Here is a 12,659-nt window from a genome sequence, read left to right as displayed (position 1 = left end):
TGAATGCCGTAGTGACAATTAAACTACGTACTTCATATAGTGAGCCTGTCTGTGTCTCATTACTTACTTAGAAATATTGACATATGATCTCCGCCCGTCTCAGTCTCCCATCTGTTGCTGGTGCTGCTCCTGTTGCATAGGGCTCTGCCTGTTCTGTGTCATCATCAATGTCCTCATGATGTGTGATCTACACCTCTGTGCCTTCCTTGGTGGCAAGATTGTACAAAAAAAAAAAAAAAAAAAAGATTGTGCAACATGGCACAGGTCGCTATCATTTTGCAGCACAGGATGGGAGTATACTGGCGTGCACCTCCGCTCTTGTGGAGGCAGCGGAACCTGCTTTTGAGGAGTCCAAATGTGCGTTCCACTACGTTGCGAGTAGATCTGTGAGACACATTATACCGCCTCTCACTCCTGGTAGATGGATTGAGGTAGGGAGTGAGCACCAAGGACCATAGGACATATGCACTATCGCCTAGGTGGAAAAGAGAGTGCCATTAGTTACATACTCATGAAACATTCATCTGCTATGACTCTCAGGGTGTGTCACAGTAATTTACCTAGCAGGTATCCGTCCCCAAACTCTCCAGCAACAAGGCGTGGGTAGATCCCACTGTTCTGGAATATGTATAAGTCGTGGGTACTACCAGGGAATTTAGCCACAATGTCTGTAATGATGTTGCCAGCGTTGTATATCACCTGCACATTGATGGAGTGCGTTGACGTACGGTTCCTGTATATGTGTTCAGTGGCTGCAGGTGGGCAGAGTGGGATGTGGGTGCCATCTATGCAGCCTATCACGTGAGGGAAGTGTGCCAGTTGATAAAAATCAGTTTTGGTCTTGGCAAGTTCCGCAGGTGTGTCAGGGAACCGAATATAATGATGCATTCTCTGCATCATGGCATCAAGGAACTTCCTGAAGAACCGGAACAGGCAGCTCTGGGACACCCCACCTACTGCAGCAATCACACTCTGGTAGCTCCCAGAGGCAAGCAGGTGTAGGCTACACAGCACCTGCACATGGGGTGGGATGGTGTGCGCCCTTGGTGTTGGGTGATCCAGGTGTGGGTGGAGGTCCCTGATCAGGTCCCGGATGGTTCTGGGGTGTAACCGGTACCTTTGCAGTATCTCTGGCTCAGTCAGTTGGAAGAGTGTTATCCTCTGTCTGTAGACCTGCTCCTCCCTTCTCCATACCCTCTCTTCTGCTGCCTGTAGCCATAGCGCCTTGCTATGACGTAAAATGCCGCCATTCTGGTTGCACTGTTGCATTTTGGGACCTTCTTTTATAGCCTGCACCTGGTTACCACCTGCTTTCAATCCATGGTAAATACTGACTCTTAAATACCGACTTTCATGAAATTCGGTATTTTTGAGGTTTCCTACATCTCGATTGCTTTTTTTTACCATTTCTTATTTACCAATTCGGTAAATAAGAACTCGGTAAATAGGGATTCGGTAAATTCCGAATCAGTAGAATAACGACTCATACTTACCGATTCTGAACATTTTTGCTTCCTACATCTCATTTTACAAATACCGGTCGGTAACGGTCGAAATTACCGAATTTTGGCCGTTATCGACCGGTATTTGGCTACCTACATCTGGCCCTTAGTCCTCAAAAATACCCAGGCAGGTCCACAGTGTACACAGAGACAACAGGTAAAGATAACACCTGCTATACTACCTAATACCATCAGGATCTTCCAACCCCAGGTAGACAATAAACCCCAAAACCATCCAGAAAGGGACCAGGTACCTGTGTCAGCATGTATTTCAGAAGCTAAACGATGCAATTTTTGAATAGCCAAATGGACAGAGGGGGCGGAGTCAGGGATATACACGCAACAGGAGCTGCCGATCACGCGGCAAGCTCCTCCTCAGTCTGCTAAGATAACGTCTAGCACCATACGGTTTTGAAGAGAAACAAGTCTCATGGCCTGAAGCTCCACAGTCAGATTAGTCAATATACCAGCTGTGGTATTTATAACTCTCTCAACTACTCTAGCTAGGCGCCTTACTTCTTTACTTGTGATGATGGGCCCCCAAATAGGAAATACTCCCTTGGCAATGTCGATAAAGGGTTGTTCAGGAGCATTAGTCTGATCTATCTCAGATGTATCCAATTCCCGTTTATCTCGTATTACAGGCAGACTAACCGTCTAACCTATGATCTTTATGATAATTGGAGGGTGCTATATGGACAAGTGGATACAGGAAGGACAAATAACAACGACCCATACATCCCCGAGGTAGCCATGTGTAGGCATTCTCGCGACACACAAAATAAACATTTGGAGATGTTAACAGCGGGGGGCTACTAAAGGTGTGCAGTCGATATGTATAATTACACCGGCTGTCTCCTATTGAAATGTTTCTGGTTCCCTGTACACAGAAGACAGAGGTGCTATTCAATATAGGCACCGGGATAGCTTTGTCATCAGTAACAATCTGATCCTGAAATTGCTGGAAGCACTGAGTAAAGTTAAATTCTGCAAAGTCAAGGATTGCACTCTTCAACCATGTAACATTCTCATATTCTGTATATAGATTCATGCAGGCATTTGCGTCTAGCGATCCTTCTCCATCATTCCCTTGTGCATCAAAACCCTGGTGTACCTCTATATAAAAACAACAGTTGATGGACAGAATGCAGAACAATGTCATACATTCACCCCAGTACAGAGATCTGGGCCTAAATCCATTGTTTTTTTGCGCTCCACACTACCCCAGTTAAGACATGGCCATATGCAAATCAGCCTTGACCCTGTGCCTCATGGGAACAGTCCAGCCCGAACTGCCAAGCCATGTCTTTCCTGGACTGGAATCAAGCATCCTAGGACTGTTTTCCGGCTATCAGCCGTCTTCAGCCAGGATAGCTTTACTCCAGTGGTGTGGAGAGCATGGGACTCACGTCTGAGCATACCCATCCCACTCGGGGTGACAAATGTAAAAGCAACAGTTGATGGACAGAATGCAGAACAATGTCATACATTCACCCCAGTACAGAGATCTGGGCCTAAATCCATCATTTTTTTGCGCTCCACACCACCCCAGTTCAGACATGGCCATATGCAAATCAGCCTCAACTCTGTGCCTCATGGGAACAGTCCAGCACGAACTGCCAAGCCATGTCTTTCCTGGACCGGAATCAAGCATCCTAGGACCAGTTTCTAGCTATCAGCCGTCTTCACCCAGGATATCTTGACTCCAGTGGTGTGGACTGTTCCCATGAGGCACAGGGTCAGACTGATTTGCATATGGCCATGTCTGAACTGAGGTGGCAGAGTTGGCTAAAGAACGGTGATGGATTAAACCCAGATCTGTTGACTGGGGTTGAGTGTTTGATTGGTTCAGATGCTCTGTCCATCACCACCCCCTTTTGTACCGCTTTCTTCGCCATAAGTTGACAGGGTATGCTCAGACTTGAGTCCCTTGCTCACTTTGCCACTGGATTCAAGCAAGCCTGGCTGAAGACGGCTGTAATGCCAGAAACCAGTCCTAGGAAGCTTGTTTCCGATCCAGGGAAGGCATGGCTTGGCAGTTCGGGCTGACTGTACCCATCCCACTCGGGGTGACAAATGTAAAAGCAACAGTTGATGGACAGAATGCAGAACAATGTCATACATTCACCCCAGTACAGAGATCTGGGCCTAAATCCATCATTTTTTTGCGCTCCACACCACCCCAGTTCAGACATGGCCATATGCAAATCAGCCTCAACTCTGTGCCTCATGGGAACAGTCCAGCACGAACTGCCAAGCCATGTCTTTCCTGGACGGCTGTAATGCCAGAAACCGGTCCTGGGAAGCTTGTTTCCGGTCCAGGGAAAGCATGGCTTGGAAGTTCGGGCTGGACTGTTCCCATGAGGCACGGGGTCAGACTGATTTGCATATGGCCATGTCTGAACTGGGGTGGCAGAGTGGGCTAAAGAACGGTGATAGATTAAACCCAGATATGGTGACTGGGTATGAGTGTTTGATTGGTTCAGATGCTCCGTCCATCACCACCCCCTTTTGTACCTCTATATAAGCCAGGATCATTTCATAATCACGCTCAGAGTATTGAGAAGAAACTACTGTGTAGTGGAGGTACATCATTGACAGCAATTTGAACCAGGTCTCACAACTTCCCAAATAAGATAAGGCAATGAAATAAAGAGATCATGTCTATGCATCACTGAGGGCAGTAAACCACAAACCCAACAATTTATCGTATTGGTAGCACTATGCGTTTTATGCAACATCTCCACAAGTAAATTTTTAGCATAAGTCTGGCGATGCCTTTCCTTATGAGGGGCTTATGTAAGAAAATAATGTTCAGTCGGTGGAGTAGAAGTTCCCAACACAGTATGCATAAGATGGTGAAATTCTAAATATAAAAACACACTCATTATTATAATAAAAAATGCTGTGATGGTGATTACAAAAGCGACTTTCACACGTGTTGTCCAAGAAGAAAACATGGGTACATAAGTAGGCATATATCGAGGAGCAAGGGGGCGTTCCTCCCCAGGAATAACACAACCAAAGGGATACATTCTAACTAAAAGTCCAAACTACACTAAGGGACGCAGTCCAACCTGCCAGAAGGTGCTTCTTTCCTGTTTCCGTCTAGAGCCTCACAGGCAGGCTCCTATCGTTCATCAAAGAGAAAACAAATCCGTGCAATAACGTTGTATATACAGTTGCAACCTGGGCCCTTTCTTTGACTTCTTAGTCTTTCTTTCTGAACAGAGCAATACAGTGTTCCAGCTCTCAGCGTGTTCAGTCCAGTGTTTCGCTCAGTACCCCCAAACTAATCTAGTAATGCTCTAGCACTCAAGTCTCTCCCTATCTCCTGCTGTATTTATCGGGGGTACCGCGTTGTTTCTGGGACGCAGATTGTAACGAACATGACCAGGTATCTCCTGGTCAACAAACAAAGCAGGTGAAGTGGCATCCGTGACGTCTGATTTATCCTGAACTCCTTGTGTATCAACAGGGGCAACCGATTCAGGGGCCAATTTCACTGTTGACGATGAGACCCCTTTCATGCCTGATGCTCCTTCCTTTTGCCTTTTCTCAATTTCTTGGGCATCAGAGAAGGGAAGTACACAAGGAGCCCTCTCACTCTCCTTGGCCAAAATTCCTTCTGGGTTGGGTTGATCAAAAAGAAGCGGGAAAGGTACTTTCTTCAGATGGGAAACATGGATCCAATGTTTCCGACCATTCACCTTCACCGCTGTCCGAGTAGCCAGTAGAATTTGAACTGGTTCAGTCCACCTGGGTTCCAGACTAGATTTCCGCTGATAATTTCTCACCATTACCCAACGGCCAGGCTCCAAGCGATGTCCGGGACCCTCGGTCAGGGGCTGCAACATGTCTGATACCTGTTGATGGATAGAACGAAGATCTTTGGTCCAAGTGTACAAATAATCTGTCATCATTGGGTAGTCAATTTCTCGAAAACTCCTGGGTCGTGGAACGCCCCAAACACTAGCTGGCCACCCAAAAATTACCTCATAGGGTGACAATCCTGACCGGGAATGGGGGGTGACCTGCAAAGACATTAAAGCTAAAGGCAAAGCGTTGGGCCACTTCAACCCGGAGCTTTCCTTAATTTTTGCCATTTTCAGTTTCAAACTTCCATTGTATTTCTCAACCAACCCTGCAGACTGGGGATGCCGAGCAGCATGCAATTTCTGTTTGATGTGTAATCCATTACAGATATGCTTAATAAGCTCTGCATTAAAGTGTTTCCTGTGATCTGACCAGATCACTCTAGGTAATCCGTATCTTGGGAAATACTCTTCAATCAAGGCTTTGGCTGTTGCCAGTGCAGTGTTTTCCTTGGTGGGTTAGGCTTCCACCCATTTACTAAAAGCACAGACCACCACCAAAACGTATTTCAAATTATTCACTCTTTCTAACTGTACGTAGTCCATCTGGAGTGCTTCAAAAGGTAAGGATGGGGGTGCAAAATTTCCACCAAGGACAGATTCCCGCCCTCCTGGGTTATGTCGTAAGCAAACCATGCAATGTTGAACTAAATGAGTCGCAGTCTTGGCAATATTAGGGTTATTCCAAACTGGGTCTAACAAAGCACAAATACCCTTTGTTCCAACATGAGCTGTTCCATGAGCCATAACTACTACAGCATTAACAAATGCATTGGGAAGCATCCACCTTTGTTTCTCACTTAAGTCAATCCAACAACTATTGTCATCCAACCTCCCCACCTCATTTTCCCAACGGAACAGTTCAGCAGGGGTAGCTTCTTTCTGGATCTCTCGGACACTTTCCATGGTGTTATCAAACATATCAGACTCCTCAACACATGTAGCTGAACTTACATACATGGGAGAAACTATAGATCTAGCTGTCTCCTTTGCTATTTGATCAGCAAAAGCATTCCTCTCTCCTACAGTATCCGCTATTGCCTTGTGTGCTCTACATGGTATAAAGATAGAATATCGACGGGAAAATATCGACTAGCATAAATATCGTGGTAAGAATATCGAATGTTAAAAATATCGTATTAGTAAATATCGTTGTAAAAAATATCGTTTTGTGAGAATGACAAAAATATCGTCAAACAAAAATATTGATGAACAGAATATCGTTGAGTAAAATGTCGTTGTATATAATATCGACACAAAAATATATGGTGTTATAAAAAATATAAAAAAATATGTATAATGTTTTTAAAAAATTTAGAAAACTCCTACTAGTAATAATAAGTGTTAAAAAATATTTTGTACAAAAGATTTGTTAAAATTCTAGTAGCGGGTTATAGGTATTATAGGGGATAAGGGGGGTAGTAATTTAAAATTTAGTTTATAAAAAATTTATAAAATATAAACAAATTAGAAATTAATTAAGAAATCGAAATTTTAAATTGAAATTTAGAATTGTTCACGAAATCGAAATTTTAAATTGAAATTTAGAATTGTTCACGAAATTTAATTTGTAATTGTATTTTAAAATTTCAAAATAAAATTTTAGGAGCGGGTTTTTGGTATTATAGGGGATTAGGGTGGGTAGTAATTGAAAAATGTAGTTTTAAAATTTTTTATAAAATAATAATAATTTAGAAAATTAATATGAACTCGAAATGTAAAATCGAAATTAAGAATTGTTCACGAAATTAAAATTATAATTATATTTAAATATTTCAAAATAAAATTTTAGGAGCGTGTTTTTGTTATTATAGGGGATTAGGGTGGGTAGTAATTCAAAGATGTAGTGTTAAAAAATTGTATAAAATATTAATAAATTAGAAAATTATCATGAACATTTTTTTTAAAATCGAAATTAACATTTTTACACGAATTTTTTTTTATTATTAATAAAAATTACTAAATTAATATTGAAGAAGCGTGTTTTTGGTATTATAGGGGAATAGGGTATAAAAAATAATTTAGATAGAAAAATTTATATAGTTTACTATCCTGCACATTCCCTGACTTATGTTGGTTTGGAGTTAGAATAGTAATTTATTATGGTTTACTATCCAGCACTTTCTCTGAGTTATGTTATGTTTGGAGTTAGAATAGTAATTTATTATGGTTTAGTATCCAGCACTTTCCCAGACTTATGTTGGATTGGAGTTAGAATAGTAATTTATTATGGTTTACTATCCAGCACTTTCCCACAGTTATGCTATGTTTGGAGTTAGAATAGTAATTTATTATGGTTTACTATCCAGCACTTTCCCTGACTTATGTTGGATTGGAGTTAGAATAGTAATTTATTATGGTTTACGATCTAGCACTTTCCCTGACTTATGTTGGATTGGAGTTAGAATAGTAATTTATTATTGTTTACTATTCAGCACTTTCCCTGAGTTATGTTATGTTTGGAGTTAGAATAGTAATTCATTATGGTTTACTATCCAGCACTTTCCCTGACTTATGTTGGATTGGAGTTAGAATAGTAATTTATTATGGTTTACTATCCAGCACTTTCCCTGAGTTATGTTATGTTTTGAGTTAGAATAGTAATTTATTATGGTTTACTATCCAGCACTTTCCCTGACTTATGTTGGATTGGAGTTAGAATAGTAATTTATTATGGTTTACTATCTAGCACTTTCCCTGACTTATGTTGGATTGGAGTTAGAATAGTAATTTATTATTGTTTACTATCCAGCACTTTCCCTGAGTTATGTTATGTTTGGAGTTAGAATAGTAATTCATTATGGTTTACCATCCAGCACTTTCCCTGACTTATGTTGGATTGGAGTTAGAATAGTAATTTATTATGGTTTACTATCCAGCACTTTCTCTGAGTTATGTTATGTTTGGAGTTAGAATAGTAATTTATTAAGGTTTAGTATCCAGCACTTTCCCAGACTTATGTTGGATTGGAGTTAGAATAGTAATTTATTATGGTTTACTATCCAGCACTTTCCCACAGTTATGCTATGTTTGGAGTTAGAATAGTAATTTATTATGGTTTACTATCCAGCACTTTCCCTGACTTATGTTGGATTGGAGTTAGAATAGTAATTTATTATGGTTTACGATCTAGCACTTTCCCTGACTTATGTTGGATTGGAGTTAGAATAGTAATTTATTATTGTTTACTATTCAGCACTTTCCCTGAGTTATGTTATGTTTGGAGTTAGAATAGTAATTCATTATGGTTTACTATCCAGCACTTTCCCTGACTTATGTTGGATTGGAGTTAGAATAGTAATTTATTATGGTTTACTATCCAGCACTTTCCCTGAGTTATGTTATGTTTTGAGTTAGAATAGTAATTTATTATGGTTTACTATCCAGCACTTTCCCTGACTTATGTTGGATTGGAGTTAGAATAGTAATTTATTATGGTTTACTATCTAGCACTTTCCCTGACTTATGTTGGATTGGAGTTAGAATAGTAATTTATTATTGTTTACTATCCAGCACTTTCCCTGAGTTATGTTATGTTTGGAGTTAGAATAGTAATTCATTATCGTTTACCATCCAGCACTTTCCCTGACTTATGTTGGATTGGAGTTAGAATAGTAATTTATTATGGTTTACTATCCAGCACTTTCCCTGAGTTATGTTATGTTTGGAGTTAGAATAGTAATTTATTAAGGTTTACTATCCAGCACTTTCTCTGACTTATGTTGAATTGAAGTTAGAATAGTAATTTATAATGGTTTACTATCCAGCACTTTCCCTGAGTTATGTTATGTTTGGAGTTAGAATAGTAATTTATTATGGTTTAATATCCAGCACTTTCCCTGACTTATGTTGGATTGGAGTTAGAATAGTAATTTATTTTTATTTATTTATTTTTATGCTTTGGATTAGTTTGTGGATTAGTTAGTGAAGTGTTGGTTGACTTCTTCCTAAAGTGGCTTGGAAGGCATTATGCCATCCTTCAACTGCGTTGTTAGTTTTAGCTTTCTGTGCTATTGTACTAGCATATACATTCCACCATGGAATTTGAAATTTAGGTTGTCTACGGAGGCCTGAACAATGTAATCTTCCAACCCAGGTATCTTCAAAGTAGTCCAAGAAGGGAGTTAGAAAGGGCTGTCAATTAATAAATTGTAGTAGTTAGCTACTTCTGTTGTGGGTACATATGCCAATGCAATCAACTTTTTTATTTGATAAGCAAAGTGACTGTTTGTAGAATATTCAATGCTTAAAGTAGATTTTTGTAAGTGCCTCCATATGCTTTGGTTGTAGTGATAATAACAACCTTGTATTGAGGTATGGGGATACATTTTAAGGATAGCTTGAATCATGGCCATTTCAAAGTCAATTATAATTCTTTGAGGATAGTAATTATCAGTTAATTCTTTGATCGTTGTTAAAAGTTCAACGTAGGTAGTATTTGTTTTGTTTGGCAGCAGAGTATAAATTAGAGGGATATTTGTATCTTGGTATTCCCCATGGATGGTGTAAAGTTGATAGAAAGGTTTGGGACAAACTTTAAAAGTCCCGTCCATCATCCATGTTTCACATGATTTAAGTCTTTGCAAATTACTATTAGTAGCAAAAACTAAAATTCGTTTGTCATGACTGTGGTTGTCATACATTAAGAATTTATCCTCATTATGTGTAATGGTATATTCAGGATATATTTTTATATCCTGAAAACTTTCTGGGGTTGGTGGAGTTGGATCTGAAGCACGTTTAGTTTTTGCAATGAATCTCTTTAAGTTGGGAATAGAAGGTAGCTGTCCTGTCACATGTTCTGGCACTTTGCTTAAAACATTTTTCAAAATACTAGTGCTTGTTTCTTGTGATCCTGTACTAGCATCTTTCAATGTTTCCAGTGCTTCTCTAACTTCCACTTCAGTTACATTTGGTGGGTGGTTATGCTGACGTACATTTACCACATTGTTATCAACAGTTGTTGCTCTACCATAGTATGCACTTGAGTAATATTTACTACATTTCCAATGGGTCTTATTCGCTTTTATTCTTTCTTGGGTGTAGGTGTAACCCATGTAGCTCAGCATTAGTTTCCCTTTTTGCAAAGTAATGAAAGTAGCTCCAGTTGCCATGTCTAAGGTAGATCTGTGGAAATATATATATGTATTTTTAAGAACATTGAACACGATTTATAGAGGTGTGTATAAGAGCAAGAAAAAGCGTGAACATATACTTACTATGTGGCTTCACTGGTAAATCTTTTATTCTTATTTCTCTTTCAGAATTTTCTCCTTTTTAAGTTCTGTAGTAGTGTTAAAGAATAATTGAAAGACATGATTTAGTGTAATAGGTGTTTGATTTTACTTTCTGAATTGTTATACATACAGTGACTATACTTACTTGATGTAGTAGAAGATGTTGGTAGTGTAGTTGTAGATAGGCAAATAAGTTTGTAGAGTCTGTGGAAAAAATTATCATTGTGTTACTTATAGTATTTGGATGATAGTAGTTGTTAACATATGAATTAAATTGTACATTTACTTAGCAAGTTTAAATAATTTCTATCAGCTATCTAAGTAGACATGGATGAGGTAGTTTATACATGTTTTAAACTAAGTTTCTGGTCGTTGTTGATAAGTTCAACATGCTTTGTTTTCACTCTAAAGAACAACAGTTTTTAAATTAGGGAGTTTATCTACTTTTAGCTAAGTTCGAATGAAAAAAGCAATGGGATTTAACTTACTTGAAGTGTAGTATGACGTTTTGTAGTTGTAGTCGTAGGTTTGTATTTTCTGCTCTCAGCAAGGTAACCGTTTTTCTCCAAGTTTGGGCCAAAAATGGTAAATTACGTTAAGTGTGTAATTGTTTTTATATTAGTGAGTTAATTAATGGTAGCTTTTGATTCGTTCAATTAGTGAAAATTCAAAATCATTGGTTGAGAACGTTATTTTGAATTAGAAAACCGTTATTTTCGTAAGAGTTTGTTGCATCACTATTTGTTTGTTAAAGTATATAGTAAAAAGTTTTATATGTGGTTTTTTGTGTAATATGTAAATAGTTTATATGTAGAAAATAAAGAAATGTGTTTCACTTTTAGGCCATCGGAGTGTATGATAGTATCAGTAAATGTAATTTTTTTTAACCTATATTATTTATTTTTATATAAATAAGTAATAGGAAAACAAAATAATTATATGTGTGAATAGTTTTGTAAACTAAAATAGTACAAAAAAGTGAGTAAAATAAAAGAATAGTGCATATCGAGTTGGTAATAAAAAGACGATATTTTTTGTATTTTTCTATAAGCAGATAGGTCGTCGATGTTAGTGTAGTCGATATATATGTCTAAGGTAATGTTATTTAAAATAAAGTCGATAATGTAGTAGTCGATATTTATGTTGTCCATATTAGTGTGAACGATATTAGGGTTGTCGATAAAAAAAAATCGATATTTGTGTGAATCCTTGTTTAAGTATAGGTTGACGATATTTATGTAAGCGATATTTTAGTGACTATATTTATTTCTGACGATATTTATGTTAACGATATTCCATCATGGAACCCTCTACATTTCACAATTGCTACCTTTCGGGGCAGTGTAAAAGCAGTTACAACCTTAAGATCAAAGGGCCTTGTATTCGTTGGCCATGTGAGGTGAGAAATTCCCTTTCTGCCCACAATTTTCCAAAGCTATGAGCCACGCCAAAGGCGTATTGGCTATCAGTATAAATGTTTACCTCCAATCCCTCACTTAAATTACCGGCTCGCAGCAGCGCTATTAGCTCAGCTGCTTGCGCAGAATGATAGGGAACTCGAGAAGCCTCAACTATGGTGTGAAGAGTAGTGATTGCATAAGCAGCTGTCGTTGTGCCATCTGGTAACTTGACACAGGAGCCATCCACATACAACTCCCCTTGGGGGTCAGATAGGGGCGTGTCGGTGAGGTCCACCCGTCCCTTCGTTTCTTCCTCAGTACAAAATACACAATCGTGTATGTCATTGTTTGGTTCATCCGAAGGGAGGGATAGTAACGTGGCTGGGTTCAGAGTGGCACTCCTTTTGATAGTGATATGGGGAGCGAATAAAGTTAATTCATATCCAGTAAGTCGTGCACTCGTAAGGTGCTGAGTTTTAGTTTTATTCAAGAGGGTGTCCACAGCGAGCGGTACCATCACTGTGGGGTCGGAATTTAAAACGAGTCCTTCTGACTGTCGGATAGCCACCGCCACTGCGGCAGTAGCCCTCAAACAGCTAGGAAGTGCTCTGGCAACATAGTCCAATACTGCCGAAAAATAAGCAC

Source organism: Lissotriton vulgaris, chromosome 6 (assembly GCF_964263255.1).
Source record: "Lissotriton vulgaris chromosome 6, aLisVul1.2, whole genome shotgun sequence".
Taxonomy (NCBI): domain Eukaryota; kingdom Metazoa; phylum Chordata; class Amphibia; order Caudata; family Salamandridae; genus Lissotriton; species Lissotriton vulgaris.
The sequence above is the reverse complement of the archived record's forward strand: the minus strand, read 5'-3'. Positions refer to the sequence as shown.